The sequence below is a fragment of the Phacochoerus africanus genome, chromosome 10 (assembly GCF_016906955.1).
Source record: "Phacochoerus africanus isolate WHEZ1 chromosome 10, ROS_Pafr_v1, whole genome shotgun sequence".
Classification (NCBI taxonomy): Eukaryota; Metazoa; Chordata; class Mammalia; order Artiodactyla; family Suidae; genus Phacochoerus; species Phacochoerus africanus.
Genome location: NC_062553.1, coordinates 42,136,500 through 42,153,291, shown reverse-complemented (window position 1 = coordinate 42,153,291; position 16,792 = coordinate 42,136,500). Strand labels below are relative to the sequence as shown.

The following is a 16,792-nucleotide window of genomic DNA, read 5'->3' as shown; positions in this document are numbered from 1 at the left end:
CACATGCCACACTCTCCAGACTAGTGGTCTAGCATTAGGAGGTAGAGCCTCCACAGCATTTGGCTTTGTAGGCCAGTGGGACTTAAAAGGCTGGTGCTCCAGAACACTGGAAGGATCAGAGATTACAATCTGGGAAGATGCACAGAAGATCTCACAGGCACTAGGAAAAAGTGCAAAACCAGTGACATGATGAGAGACTTGGACAGTCCTATATGCTGGTGTCATCAGGACTCTTGGGCAGACAGGGGGTAGCAGGGCTCTCTTTGGGGTCATAAAGACTGGTAGCAGATATCACAGGGACCTATGTGAACTTTGGCTGGAGGCAGACAAGTTGGGTCCTTGGCAACAAGACCTGGCCCCACCCAACAGCCTGTAAACTACAATGCTGAGAAGCCTTAGCAGAAACCAACAATGTGGGAATACAACCCTATCCATCAGCAGTCAGGCTATCTAAAACTTTGTGAGCCCAGAGACACCTCTAGACATGTCCCTTGAAAAGCCTGCACAACATAGAGCCAAGACCTGCTTCCTCCACCAGTGGGCACCAAGAGCCTCTAAAACCAGGAAGCCTGCACAAGGCTCCAGACCAGCCTCCCCCACCAAAACACAGACAGCAGAATCAAGACAATATACAAGGGAATCACTATAAGGGTATCATGAACTTTCAGCAGACATTTTGCATATCAGAAAGGAGGGGCACAATATATTTTAAATGATGAAAGGAGGGGAAATCCTACCACCAAGCGTAAGCTACCCCAAAAGGCCTCATCCTGATTTGATGGGGAAATCAAATTCTTTACGGAGAAACCAAATTTTAAAAAAATCAACAAATAAACCTAGCTTTAGAACTAAAAGAACTCCTCTAAGTGGAAATGCTAAAAGCAATCCCCTACGTGGAAATGGCCACAGGTAGAAACAGAAAATTTGTGAAGGAGACAATTAGAAAATGCTCTCTGTGGCAAGAAGGCAAACAGACAATAAAGGTAGGGAAACTTACACAAATATGATATCAAAGCTGGTATTTATAATTTAAAAATAATCATATCTGTATATAGACTACCATATTGCAACTTCATGATAACCACAAAGCAAAATTCTGTCATAGTTATATACCAAAAAAAAAGTAAAAGAAAAAGGAATCCAAATTAAAGCAAAAGATAGATATCAAATCGAAGGAGATGAGACCAAAAGGGGAAAGGAAGGGAAATCAGTACAAGATGGCAGAGGAGTGGGGTGGATATTACCTTCTTCCAAAAATATATAATAAAAAATCCATGTGTAGACCAATTCTCCCCGTACATCTACTGAACACTGCAAGAAGAAATCAGCCTTCCTTAAGGACAAGAAAATCTCCACATATCTGGAGTAAGAGCAATAGAAATGAAATGAAGAAGGAGAAGCAGCGATCCCAATTAAAAGAACAGGAGACCTCCCCTGAAGGAGCAAACAATGAAACTGTCTAATAGACACTGCCTTCAAAAGGAGGTAATGAACGTACCAAAGCAATTAAGACAGGCTATCAACAGAAATGTGGATTATTGCAAAAAGGACCTAGAAACTGTAAGGAGGAGCCAAGAAAAATTAGAAAACTCCTTTGCCATGATAAAAGCAGAGTTAAAGGCAATGAATAGCAGAATGAACAGTGTGACCTGGAACTCAAATAATGGAAATCACCCAAGCATGACAGCAGACAGACAGCCAAATGAACAGGAAAAAAATAGAAGAAGAAAAGAAAACAACATAAGCGACATATGGGATAATACAAAACATGTTGATCTCTGCATGGCAATGTTCCCAGAAATTGAGGAGAGTCAAAAGGGTGTTGAAAATGTACTTGAAGCCTAAAATCTTCCCAAATCTAAAGAAGGAAAGAGATATGCCAGTACATGGGGCACAGAGGGTCCCCAACAAGACAAACCCAAACAGACCTACACCAAAGCCATACACTTTTTTAAAACAGCAAAAGTGAAAGATAAACAAAGACTTCTAAAGGCAGCAAGAGAAAAGCAAAGCATTAGTTACAAGGGAACCCCCATAAGGCTTTTAGCTTATTTCTCTACAGAAAAGCTACAGGCCAGAAGGGAGTGGCAAAATATACTCAAGATACTAAAAGAAAAAAAAAGGGGGAGTCTGGAGGAGGATGGAGGATGAGTAGGACATGTGGCTCACTGATTCCTGGAAATACATTGAGAATATATCTACATGTGGAATGCTTCACACAGAACAGTTGCCAAACACTTGACAAAAGATCTCAGGATTAGGATAGGGCAAGAAACCCTTCATGAAACCATAAAGGACAAAAGAAAGAAGAAAAAGAGAGAGGGGAGAGAAGGGAGACAGGACAGTCACCCCTAGGAGGGAGTTGGAAAGAGGAAAAGCTCCTGCTCTGGGAGGCTCCAGCACCAGTGAGGAGGAGGCCTGGACAGAGGAGGAACTTTAGAGTACTGGAGGAGAACACAGCAATTGGTGTGAAGCAGTTAAAATGGAAACAATCCACAAACCATGTGCTATAGTGGCAACCAGATGCCAGTGCAAATGTCGGGAATACAACGCTGGCCTTAGAGTTTAGACACAAAGAGAGATGAGGGTTGGCTGCGCAGAAACAGCCTGAAGGAATTAGAGCATAGGGGACCATTTGAGGGTGGAAGCTGAGGCGACCCCCACAGGATTAGAGACTAGGCACCATTGTTTGGGGATGCTGGAGAGAAGGAGTGGCTGCCTAGCAACAGATGGGGAGCAGCAGCATCCTTAGAGCTACAGAGAACTCAGAGCAGGAGGAGTCACAGCAGGAGGTGGGGGAATGGAACAAGCTCTGCTGCTCCTGCCAGTGGCTCCCACTCTAGTGGAGCAAATTTCATACCCAAAGAGCCCCAAGAGGGCCACCTGTGCACCATCCCTGCATACGTGGTGCTGGGAAAACTGGACAGCCACATGGAAAAGCATGAAATTACATCACTTCCTAACACCATACACAAAAATAAACTCCAAATGGATGAAAGACCTAGATATAAGACCACACGCTTTAAAACTCTTAGAGGAAAACATAGGCCAAACACTCCAAAAAATACACCACAGCAACATCCTCTCAGATCCACCTCTTAGAGTCATGACAATAAAAACAAAAATAAACAAATGTGATTTAACTAAACTGAAAAGTTTCTGCACAGCAAAGGAAACCCTAAACAAAATGAAAAGACAACCCACAGAATGGGAGAAAATCTTTGCAAATGAATCAACTGACAAGGGATTGAGCTCCAACATTTATAAACACCTCCTACTGCTCAATACCAAAAAAAACAACACCCCCATCCAAAAATGGGCAGAAGACCTAAACAGACAATTCTCCAAAGAGGACATACAGATGGCCAAAAAAAAACACATGAAAACATGTTCAACATCACTCATTACAAGAGAAATGCAAATCAAAACCACTGTGAGGTACCACCTTACACCAGCCAGAATGGCCATCATCAAAATGTCTACAAACAGTAAGTGCTGGAGAGGGTGTGGAGTAAATGGAGCCCTACACACTGTAAGACACGAAAAGGCACACGTATTCCAATGTTCACTGCAGCACTATTTTCAATAGCCACGACATGGAAACAACCTAAATGTCCATCAACAGAGGGGTGGATCAAGAAGAAGTGGTACATATAACAATGGAAAATTACTCAGCCATTGAAAGGAAAGAAATACTGGCATTTGTAGCAACAGGGATGGGCCTAGAAATTATCATGCTAAGTGAAGTCAGTCAGACAGTGAGACAGCAACATCAAACACTATCACTTACATGTGGAATCTAAAAAAAGGACACATGAACATCTTTGCAGAACAGATACTGACTCACAGACTTTAAAAAATTTATGGCTTCCGGAGTTCCCGTCGTGGCGCAGTGGTTAACGAATCCGACTACGAACCATGAGGTTGCGGGTTCGGTTCCTGCCCTTGGTCAGTGGGTTAACGATCCGGCGTTGCCGTGAGCTGTGGTGTAGGTTGCAGACACGGCTCGGATCCCGCGTTGCTGTGGCTCTGGCGTAGGCCGGTGACTACAGCTCCAATTCAACCCCTAGCCTGGGAACCTCCATATGCCACGGGAGCGGCCCAAGAAATAGCAACAACAACAATAACAACAACAACAACAACAAAAAAAGACCAAAAAAAATTTATGGTTTCCAACTGAGACAGGTTGGGGGGTGGGGGGAGGCACTGAGGTTTTGGGATAGAAATGCTGTGAAATTTGGTTGTGATGAGTGTTGTACACCTATAAATGTAATAAAATTCATGAAGTAATTTTAAAAATTCTGAAAATTATAAAGTATTATCAAAACAAGTTAGATCAGAATACCATTGTCTCTCTCTGTCTCTTTTTTTTTTTTTTTTGGCCTTTTTAGGGTTGCACCCACTGCATATGGAGGTTCCCAGACTAGGGATCCAGTCGGATCTGTAGCCACCAGCCTACACCACAGCCACGGCAATGCCAGATCCTTAACCCACTGAGTGATGCCAGGGATCGAACCTGCATCCTCATGGATGCTAGTCAGGTTGGTTTATGACTGAGCCATGACAGGAACTCTGAGAATATGCTTGACTATGAAATTATGTGGAGATTTGGGACACTGACCTTTCACAGAGTTAAAAATCTGCATATAACTTTATACAGTCAGCCCTCTGTATCTGGGGCTCCACATCCACAGATTTGATCAATAATGGATTATCTAGTACTATGGTACTTATTTAGTGAAAAAAATCCATCTAAGTAGACTCGCCTCGTTCAAACCCATATTGTTCAAGGTCCATGTTTGTGTATTGGAAAACTTATATATCAAGATGGAAATGCTTCACATATTGACCTACAGATTGAACAAAATGCTATTCAAATTACAGCTGGCTCACTGCAGAAACTGAAGGGCTGGTATTAAAATTCATGTGGAAATTCAAAGGAACCCAAATAGCCAAAACAATCTCAAAGAACTATAAAACTGGGGCACTCACAACTCATGCATCCCGATGTAAAAACGTGCTATGAGATGGCAATAATCACTACGATTGTCATAGGACTGGTTCAAGGATTAGTAAATAGATCAATGATATAGAACTGAGAGTCCAGAAATAAATGTAAATGACTGTACCTTTGTGGTCAACAGATTTTTGACAGTACAGCCAAGGCAATTCAATGGGAGGAAGAATAGTGATGTCAACAAATGGTGCTAGAACAACTAGTGAGTTCATCCACATGCAAAATAAGCTGGACCCCTTCCTCCCACATATACAAAACTTCACTCAAAATGGACCATAGACATAAATATAAGTGACAAAACTATAAAATTCTTAGAAGGAAATATTAATATAAATAGTTGTGACCTTGCATTTGTCAATGTTGATTTTGTTTTTGTTTTTGTTTTTGTTTTTTGGTCAATGTTGTTTTAACATGACATCTAAACATAAGTGACCAAAGAAAAAATAGAAAAAGCAGACTTTAACAAAGCTAAAGAAGTTTTGTGATCAAAGAACTATATCAAGAAAGTGAAAGGACCACCAAGAGAATGGAAGAAACCAATTTGCAAATCATATATCTGAGGAGGACTATGCATTCAAAATATAAAGAATTTTTACAACTCAACAATAAAAAGACAAGTAAGTCAATTGGTGAGAAAAATGGCGAAAGGATTTGGATAGACATTTCCCCAACGAAGACACACAAATGGACAGAGTACATGAAAAGATGCTCAACATCATTAGTCATTAAGGAAATGTAAATCAAAATCACAGTGAGATACCACTTCACATTGACTCCAGATGGCTCTCATAACAGGCCCTGCTGAAGACAGACAGAAATTGGAACCCTTATATATTGCGCTTAGGAATGTAAATTGCTGCAAACACTGTGAAAACTAGGTTGGTGGTTCCTCAATAAGTTAAACATGGAATACCCATATAATCCTGAAATTTGGCTCTTGGGTATAAACACAAACACAACTGATAACATACGTTCAAACAGAAACTTGTGCATGAATACACAGAGCAGAATTATTCTTAATGACCAAATAGTGGAAAGAAATAGTGGCCTGGATAAGCAAAATGTAATTTTTCTCTACAATGGACTTTTATTCAGCAATTTAAAAACTCATCCTGGGGAGTCGGCCCAAGATGGTGGTGGGAGGGACCTGGGCTTCATCTATGCCCTCCCAGTGAGGGGCGGGGGGGGGCGGTAGGGGGACCGGTAGCCCAAGACCACCCCCGGTCGTTCTCCTTCCCTAGTTCTGTGGCTGGGGAGGTACCCTTCCCCTCCACGCCTTGGAGCCTTTGCCTCTGTCTCTGGGTGGGGCCACGCGTCCTCCGCCTCTATCACCACCCCCCACCCACCCCTGCCTCTGCCTGCAGCTGTGGTGGTACATGTGCCCTTCCCTGAGGTGACCAGTGCCCTCCTGGAGTGCCTCAATCAGCAGCGGCTGCAGGGACAGCTCTGTGATGTGTCCATCTGAGTGCGGGGAACGGAATTCAGTGCTCATCTTCTCGTCCTGGCTGCGTCTTCCCCTAATTTCCATGACCAGCTCTTACTCAAGGGCATATCTTACTTCAAGACTGTCCTGGCTTCAGCTTACACTGGCCGGCTCTGCATGGCCACTGCTGCCATTGTCCACTTCCTCACAGTGGGGTCTGTGCTCCAGATGTGGCACATCGTGGACAAGTGCACTGAACTCCTCTGAGAGGGTTGGGCCTCAGCCACCACCACCACCATCACCACTGCTGCAGCCACGTCAGTCACTGTCCATGCTGCTGGGGTCTCCCTGGGAGTGGGGGAAGAGTACCCCTGCTGCTATGGGCTCTGTGCGCTCCCATGCCTCCAGCCAGGCCAGCAAGAATCAGTCCCCCAGCAGCAGCAACTACTTCAGCCCCTGGGAGTCGACTGATTGCTCCTCTTCCTCCCAAGAGGCTTTTGCGCTTCTGCAGTGAGGAGTGGGGAGCGTCGGAGGTGGCGGCTACGTGTTCCCAGCCTCTGTGTTTGGCAGTGGAGGGGCTACCTCTGGGAAGCTGATGCTGGAGGCAGATGAGCGGTGTGATGATAGCGGGGATGGGGGATGGGGGCGATGGTCCCTGGGGCTGGGCTCCGGTGGCCCGCCTGTGCACCCCCCAGCATCGTGCCACAGAAACCCTGGGTGTACATGAAGCGGGGTGGAACCTGCCCACACCAGCACCCCTGGCTCCCCAAGACCCAGACCTGGAAGAGAGTGAGGAGAAGACTTGGTGTTGACCTGTGAGGATGATGAAAGTGAAGAGCTGGGGGGTGGCTCCCAGGATCCACCAGGGGGAGAACCTGAGGCACGCTTAGTACTAGTGTTGGCCCGGACCCTGTCTGAGCCGCCAGACAAGGGCGAGAAGCAGGTCAATTTCTGGGAGTCCTCCAATGACTTTGGCCCTTATGAGGATGGGGGTCCTGGGGCAGAGCTTGAGGATTCGGGGAGGCAACCCCTTCTTCTGACACTCCCATCCACCCCCCTAGGCCCCTGGTTCCACTGGACATGCAGGGCAACCAGATCCTAGTCTTCCCATCCTCTTCATTCACTTCCTCCTCCTCCTCCTCACAGGCTTCAGGCCAGCCGCCAGGGAACCAATCTGAACACGGGGCGGTGATGATGGGGGGGTGCGCCGTCAGGAGCCCTGGGCAGGCCAGGTGGCACTGGTGGGACCCCTGGAGGGACACATAGTAGGGATGGATAGAAGATCTTTCTGTGCCACTGCAGGAAGTCCTCTCCCACAAGAGGATGCATGATCAGCAAGTGAGCAGGCACCTCAACCTGCAGCCTTTTGACTGCTCCATGTGTAAGGAGAAGTTCAAGAGGAAGCATCACCTGATAGAGCACAGGAAGACTCACACAGGCCTCAATCCCTACAAGTGTGGCATCTGTGCCAAGAAGTTCATGTGGCAAGGCAGCTTCATGTGCCACCTGGGACACTGTGAGGCAGGGGCAGGGCCGGGGCCGGGACCCAGTTTGGGGGAAGGCTGGGACCTGGGGGCAGCCCTTTGGGCCAGCCTTGCAGCCCAAGAGAGAGTCCCCTGTCTGGGGCAGCAGCAAGGAGGGGAGTGGGGCCATGCCCGCCTCCAGCCTTCGGGTCTGGTCGCCTCCATCTGTCCACAAGGTGGAGATGGGCTTCATGGGGTCAGAGGAGAGAAGTGAAGAGGCAGGTTACTGGAGGTATGCTGGGAGCCGTCGGTGAAGGTCTGCCTGCTGACAAAGTCCAGGAGACTGAGGACCCCAGACTGCACAGCATGTCTGGGAAAGCCACGGTCCTACTTCTTCTTCTCTGCCTGCTTATGCTGTTAATAAAAACTGTGAGAGCTGGGAAATTGCTGTCAAATAAAGTTCCCTGAAAAACGACGCCTGGGAGGCTACACGTCGGGGCTTAGTGTTTACACACAAATTCCTACTACCCCCTTGTTCTATGATCATCATCCACTTCTGAGTTTCCTCCCTTTTTTCTATAGAGACCCTAATAGAATGCTTTCATATTTAGACTGTTACTGTTTAACCTGTGGAAAACCCTGGAGACAAAAGAGAGGCTTGAGGCACAGGTCTCTCCATGCTCCAGAAGGCAGCTCTTTTTTTGCTGGGGACTAGTTGCTGAATAGGATAGATATTGGGCCTTAGTTATAGGAAAACTTGTGCGGTTTGCACCACATAATTGTATACAGGTCAGGAATTTACCTACTTTCGGTCAATTGTATATTGCTATGCCAGGCCTGTTGGCCCAACCTCAAGGAGTGTCAGTGCTGTGGTTTCTAGTTCTTTGAGAATCAAAATAACCTTTGATATATATGATTAACCTTTACTAATAGAATATAGTTTGGCCTTAGGTTTTAGGCACATAATAATACTTTTAATTGTAAAGCTAATAAGTTCATGCTTTTGCTACCTACAAAATTAGATCATTAACATGAGTACATTTAATTCTAAAAAGTCAAGTGGAAAGTACCAAAAAGCATTGTTTGTGTTCACAAATGTACCTAGTCATGTACCAGGTCATAAGGTAACATTTGACGGAGTGGAAACTTAAAAAATATCACCAGATGTATGATGCATGACGTATGCCATAGGAAATAAAAAAATTGTATATAAGCTTGGTTGATTCAAACAATAAGCGAGCAGTTCTGCAGAAGCATCAGGTCTGTGTCCATTCTTTTGCCGATGCCGCTCATCCTTCAGGAAGCCCTGGTCCGCCTGAAGTGGGACTCTGGCAGGGGTAGCCTTCCAAGAAGAGGGAAGAGGGGCAGGGAGCCAGGGGCGCTGTGGCTCTTCAGTGATGTCCCAACACACCTTCTGCCTTCCTATCTCAATAGGCTTCTACATATTCTGGAGGGGGACTGTGTTGCACCATGGATCAACCCCATTCCACCCCGCAGCCCCTCCTCCCCAAAGTATCCCCAAACCCAGCCCTTCCTTCCCCTCAGGTGGGTACACTGAAGCCCCAGCCCCCAATAGAATAGGGTGCACATGGTGGGGGTGGGGAGGGAGGGGGGGCTAGTTGAGCATCCTGGAGTCACTGGGTCAAGGGTCAGGTGTTTGTAGTCTTACCTGAAGTTTTCATTTGTGTTGTTGTGGGGACCAGGACTTTGAACTCCACCCTTGTCCTGGAACATACCCTGTTCCTCAGAGGATGTGCCCCTTATTTCTATCCTAACCCCTCCTCCCCCACCTTGGGGTCCCCCAACTTGATTCTCACTGGGGAGGGGGGCAGTGAAGATAAGAGGGAGTAAGTTGTAGGAATACAAGGTTATTATGTTAAATCTTATTTTTTTAAATGATGATTGAACTATTCATCCTAATATGTGGATGGGTCTAGAAAAGATTAAGCTAAGTGAAAAACCAATCTCAAAAGGAATATTATTGTAAATCTATTCATAAGAAATGTGCAGATGGGCAAAACCATAGAGACAGAAAGTAGATTCATAGTTGTGTAGAACTAAAGAGTTAGGGAGACCTGAGGTTCATGGGTATAGCTCTTTTTCTTATGGAGTGAGGAAATTTTCTGAAATGGCTTATGACGGTGGCTGCACAACTACATGAATCTAGTCAAAGCCATTGAAATGTACCCCTTACATGGGTAAATTATTGGCAATATGAATTTTATCTCCAAAAGTTAAAAATATGCATGTCCTAGTGATTTGACTTCTAGAAATGTTTTGTAAGAAAGTAAGTGTACAAGTGTTCAGATGGAAGCATACATATTCAGCGTGCCACTGTTCAAAACAGCATAAAACTAACTAAATAAATATCCATCAATAGATTCAAATTGAACAAATTAAGATACCCATACAATGAAATACACTAAGTCATGCAAAATGATTACCTCGATATCTATGAATAAATACAACATAGTAGTAGGGAGGCAACTGTGGTGAGGCAGGTAATAAAAGCACTCAACATGAGTTTAAAGAAGATGTATTATGACATGTCTAGATATACATTTTTGTATATGTAAAAACATTGCTGCTAGAGAAGAAGTGGGGAATAAATGTGAAGTTGAAGGCTCTAACAAGACTTCGATAAAAACCAAAATGTGAAACCCAATGAGCTTCAAACTAACCTCTCAAAGTTACTTGGACCAGGGTAATGAGAGATTTCATATGCTGCTAGGACATACACACACAGGCACACACACACACACAGTGACATATGCTCAAAGTCCTAATTGAGTAGGAATTAAAAAAAAAAAAAACTTGGTGGAGGGAAGGAAAGAAAAAAATCCTAGCTCCTGAGCAGAGAAAGTAACTCTGCAGTGTAGGAGAAAACAACAAATGTGACAAACTCACCGATAGCCACAGTGAATTAGACAGGTTTGGAAAGACAGAAGTGCTTTATCCTGCACAGTTTTGTTACACTAAGAACTTCATGTTAATCCTAGGAGCAGGGCAATAGCTAAAAGGCATTAGAGCAGTATGAAGCTATAAAGAGAAGCAAGAGTGGATGGGAGGGAGTTGGTAGACAGCAGTTAGGCATGGCTGGGGCGAATTGAAGATGAAAAGGTCTGGAGCTGGGAAACTCAATTTACAAATGGACCGTGGCCAGGCCATATATTAAAATAGAATTCTGATCCCCCAGCTCTGCCACAACTAGTCTGGGAAGCCAACAACAACCTCTGCAACAATTGGTCTCACATGGTGAAGTTTTGGTCAATAAGTGTCAGCCGCCCTAATTTTGCCTCTCCTTCCCTTGATTCTAGTTCAAGGCCGTCCAGAAAGCCATGCTTGTTGCCAAACCAGTCACACAGGAAGCCTCACTTCCAGGCAACCCACCACCAACTTTCCCAGACCAATGACCCGCCATTACATTATACCTGCAGTTTCTCCCCCGCCACACACACAGAGTTTTCACAACCACAACCACACCCACCTTTGGTCCGCTGTCAAACACAGGTGATGGTGGCCAACTCCCTCGCTTCAGCAAGCTCTGAATAAATAGGCTTTGCTTGTCCTCATTCGGATGGTCTCCACTCCTCCTGCAAAGTATTACTAATCAATGTAAAGGGGTATCTGAGGCCAAAGGAATGGCTAAGCCAGAGCAGGAGCGAGTGGAGAGATATTCCACCATGTGTCTCCTGAGTAAGATAAAACCTGCCTAGGAGCCATGGTTTGAGCTGGAACTTAGAAGAAAATCACACATATGGTACCCTGGAATTTACAGTGGCGACTGAGCGGTCAATTTCAAACTCTCAAGGATTTTAATTATAAATTGGCACTATTCTGCAGAACTGTAGATACACTAACAAGATTTTGAATGGCTCTGGTGATAGTTGCTTATAATTTTGTTAAGATCAGGCATGTTAGAATTCTCACATTCGATATTATTGGTAGTGTGGAGAAAATTGTGGCATTCGGTACCCAACACCACTATTAAAAAAAAAAAAAAAGTATCCTGGAGTTCCCATCATGGCTCAGTGGTTAACGAATCCAACTAGGAACCATGAGGTTGTGGGTTGATCCCTGGTCTTGCTCAGTGGGTTAAGGATCCGGCTTTGCCCTGAGCTGTGGTGTAGTTTGCAGATGCCGCTGGGAACCTGCATAGCTGTGGCTCTGGCATAGACCAGTGGCTACAGCTCCAATTAGACCTCTAGCTTGGAACCTCCAAATGCCATGGGAGGCCCTCAAAGGCAAAAAGACAAAAAGACAAAAAAAAAAAGTATCCAGAGTGAAATGTATTGAAGAAGTGATTATGTTTTTGTGAAGTCACCTAAAAAACAACGAATATTCTCTTGCTATTATCTTTGAATAATATACTTTAAATACATTACAGCTACACAGTAATAAAGTTAGCCTGAAATCACTAGGTAAGTGAACACATAAGTATGTGGATACGTAACTGAGAACAAACAAAAGAATGTATGCTGCAAAGATATTTTAGATTCCAAACAGGATAGACAGAAGCTGCTTTCACTAAATATCCACAAAAAGAATTATTACACACACTGCAAGTAGAACTAAGTTTCCAAAGTGAAGAAAATTCAAATTAGGCTTAAGTCCATCATACACATATTTTTTGTAGGGAGATATACATTTACTATAATATATAAAACATAGCTATATTTTATTTCTTTGTATACTCATGATGTGATATATATTACCATTAAGGCAACATGGTCTTTATTTTTCCTTGCTTTTTTTTTAGGGTCCCATCTGAGGCATCTGGAAGTTCCCAGCCTTGGGGTCCAATTGGAGCTACAGCTGTCAGCCTACAGCACAGCACATGGCCATGCTGCATCCCCGACCCACTGAGAAAGGCCAGGATCTGCATCCTCATGGATCATAGTCAGATTTGGTTCTTTGTTTTAACCTATTCCTGGAGAGTTAGAAGTGGGCTTTACTATATTTAAAACAGAAAAGCAGGCAAAGCTAATCGACACGATGGACATCGCCATAGAGCTTACCCTTGGGAGGCTGGGGAAGGAACAGCACCTGGAAGCGGACACAAGGGGGTGCTGGTTGTGTTCTAGTTCTTAACCTTGGTGCTGGGCTGTATGGGTGGGATGGGCTGGTTTAATTTGTGAAAATTCCTTAGGTGGTATCCTCGTTGTGTCTTTCTGATATGTATTTATGAGAAGAATTCTTAAAGCCATCTACATTCTATGTCATTTGAAAACCCAGCAATTCTCTTGGCTTCTTTTAGGACAGAGGGGTGAAAAGCAGATGAAAGAGAGATCTCAAGGCTCAGTCTCCCCAAACTCTATGATTTTGTTCTTTTTGGAGCTGCACCTGAGGCATATGGAGGTTCCCAGTCTAGGGCTTGAATCAGAGAGCTGCAGCGGCCAGGGTACACCACAGCCACAGCAACTTGGGATCCAAGCCTTGTCTGCAACATCCACCAGAGCTCACGGTAACCATGCATCCTTAACCCATTGAGCCAAGTCCGGATACATGCTCATGGATACTAGTCAGATTTCTTACCATTGAGCCACAATGGGAATTCCAAAAGTAATTTTTTTAATATGTAAAGCAATGCATAATCTTCCTGTCCCTTTCACATCTTCATTTCTGTCCCTTACATGGCTGTGTCTCTTGTCCACCCTGACCACAGGGATACACCCAGGGGGGCTTGCTCCGAGGTAATCCAGGAACTCTTCCTGATGTCTTCATCTGGCTAATGGTGCCAGGGTGGGGGTGGGGTTCTGAGTGCACAGACCCCTTCTTAGTGACGGCCATGTAACCCAAAAGTCTTTCCCATCAAGAAGTAGAGTCAAGAGACCTGGCTTTGTCTCAGCACTGTCACTAGCTCACTGGGTAACCTTGAGGCAAGTTCCTTGACTTTGCTTGGCCCTCTTCCCCATTCCCCACAAAAGGAGGTAGTAGACTGGATGGTGTCTAGGGCCCTTTCCTAACAAGGCCAGGGATAGAACCAGCAAGTCTTCATGGTTACTAGCCAGATTGCTATTGGCTGAGCCACGATGGGAACTCCTGATGGTGTTTTTAATCTGAAATCTGAAATCAATTGCATTGACTATTTGGCTTTGCAGTATAGGGTAAACATACTTGCTTCATTGCTTATTTATATAGAGAGACTACAAAAGAAGCTATTCATTGCTACTGATTTGATATGAGGCTTTAATGTTTATGAAAATATTTGTTACTTTCAATAACACCCAATTAAACTCAAAAAAAGAGTTCTCATCATAACTCAGTGGTTAAAGATTCTGACTAGGAACCATGAGGTTGCAGGTTCGATCCCTGGCCTCGCTCAGTGGGTTAAGGATCCGGTGTTGCCATGAGGTGTGGTGTAGGTCACAGACATGGCTGAGATCCTGCATTGCTGTGGCTCTGGCATAGGCCGGTGGCTACAGCTCCAATTAGACTCCCTACCCTGGAACCTCCATAAGCCTCAGCTGCGGCCCTAAAACAAAAAACAAAAATAAAATAAGTGAAATAAAATAAAAAGTCATACAAGAACATCTACAATACTCATTGGGGAGTAAGATGGCAGAGGAGTAAGAGGTCATGCTCCCTTCCCCCACAAACACAACAAAAAACACATCTACATTTAAAATGACTGGCACAGAACATCAACTGCCTGCTGGCAGAAGGACTTAAAGCTCCAAAGTGGGCAGAAACTATAGGGGTGTGCTAAAGGGAATAAGGAGCTTGGCAAGAGTGAAGCCATCTTGCCGCCACCATCCATCTTGGTGAACTTAAGGTGACTCATGTGCGGGCTCTGAGAAGAACAAAGTCATTAGGACTTGGAAAACTCTGGACCCCAATTGTTCTAAGGAAATTCAGTAATAGCCAGATTGTGCTTGAGGTTAATCATTAAAGTGACAATAGAAGGCATTCTTTAGAGCTATACACCTTCCTGTACCCTGCATGTAACTAGACATTAATGTAGCATGTTAGGCTCATAAGCAAGCACTATAAATGTATCCTCCCCCCTTTTGTCTGGGGTCTATGATTGGGAAGCAATTCCCTGGGGACCCACTGGCATAATAAAGCTGTTCTCCATCTTCCCTGACTGTCCTCTGAGGTGATTTCTGGGAGTTCTACAACAAAACTCTTGACATAACTGGGTAGAACAAAAGAAAAGAGAGAGAGAGAGAGAACTACTAATTATAGTTCTTTTTATACAACAGAAATGTTCATTTCTGAACATATTTCCCAACGTATAGTCCTAAGAAAGGAAAGTTTGATTTCCTTTGAGTTTCTGTTCTATGCCTTTGTTCATTTGTATAAAGAGCTTCTTAGATGGACAACTTAAAATTGACATTTAGAATTTGGGCAGTTTTCAAATATAGGAGTTCTCACCATTGCGAGACCTCACTTTGATGTTATTCCACTTGTGGTGGTGAGACAAGGAAATACAAAAACAGGGGGAATTTGAGGATATGATTATCCCAGAAGGACTTGTACTGATAATTAGTTGTTCCCAGGTTGCTCAATATGCCCTTAATCTGTATTTATGCAAAAAGTGTTAGCTCAGTGCCCAAAAGCTTTGATTATTTTACTGTATGTTAGTTCCAGATCTGAAAGTTATACATTCACAAACTTGAGGCAGAATAGTAACTCAGGGAGTCAGTGAGCATGAGCTTCAATGCATTCTTTGATATGGCCATGATTAACATTATGGCTTACGGGCTCCAGGGAGTAATGTCTCCACAGGCCTTGTTTCATTGTAAGAAATGCCCATTCCCCATAGACTTTGTTTACTATAGAAAACATGAATCTCTAGCCCACTCCTCAACTGATAAGAAAGGAATGAGAGGGGGAGTTCCATTGTATCTCAGTGGGTAACAAATCCAACTAGGAACCATGAGGACACAGGTTCAATCTCTGGCCTTGCTCAGTGGGTTAAGGATCCAGCATTGCCTGAGCTATGGTGTAGGTCACAGATCTGGCATTGCTGGAGCTATGACATAGGCCTGCAGCTACAGCTCTCTTTAGACCCTAGCCTGGGAACCTCCATATGCTACTGGTGTAGCTCTGGAAAAGACAAAAAGACAAAAAAAAAAAAAAGGAATGAGAGGAATGGGGACTTAATCTAAGGAAAGAAAAGGACAAAAAAAGTACAAAACTTTGGGGACATTTCCAAGCCCAAAAGCCCTATTGGGCAAGGACTGATATAGGTAATTGAACAAGGCCAATGAGAGAAAACCACATCTTTCTGACCCCACATTGGTGCCCCTCCCCACGTTTAAGAGATAAAAATCCCTATAGGACAACAAAGAAGGGGGGCTCTTCTCCCCCCTCCCAGCAACTATGGGCGATATCTGCTTTCCTTTAATAAAGACTTTGCTTGCTTGGCTTGCTGCCTGTGTGTTCATGGAGATCATTCTTTGACTGACTTGAACAAGAACCTGGATTCCAGTATCATCTTTCCAGGATCATCCTGACTAGATATTTTACTTTGTAAATATTCTAGAGTGGGAGAAGATAAACACTTAACCTCTATTTTGCCAAAAGAAAGGGTTGGGATTAATACAGAAGGAAGTTGAAAGAGAAGTTCTGAAATCCTGAACCTTTGTCTCCTTTTCACAGCTTATTCACAATGTCTTTTGGATGCAAGGTGGTTGTAAAAAGTACTGTAGTTCAATTTACATGCAAACGAAAGCTATTGTATGAAATGTGCTATTTCATTATTTAAATTGGATATTCCAAGGACACTAAATGATTTTTCTGGATGAATTATAATTCCTTTCCACAAGAGCATTTCAGTAGAGACATGAGCTTAACAATTATATTTGTTGAAAACAGGTATGTACTTTTTTATATAATTTACACCAAAACCGCCCAATATTTTATTGAGTTCAGAATAAACTG

At 44.0% G+C, this 16,792-nt stretch overlaps 1 pseudogene; it reads left to right on the top strand.

Annotated features, from left to right (window-relative positions):
* LOC125137391 (zinc finger and BTB domain-containing protein 22-like) overlaps positions 1–8,521 on the top strand; it is a 16,091-nt pseudogene extending 7,570 nt beyond the window's left edge.
* The last annotated feature ends 8,271 nt before the right edge of the window (positions 8,522–16,792 follow it).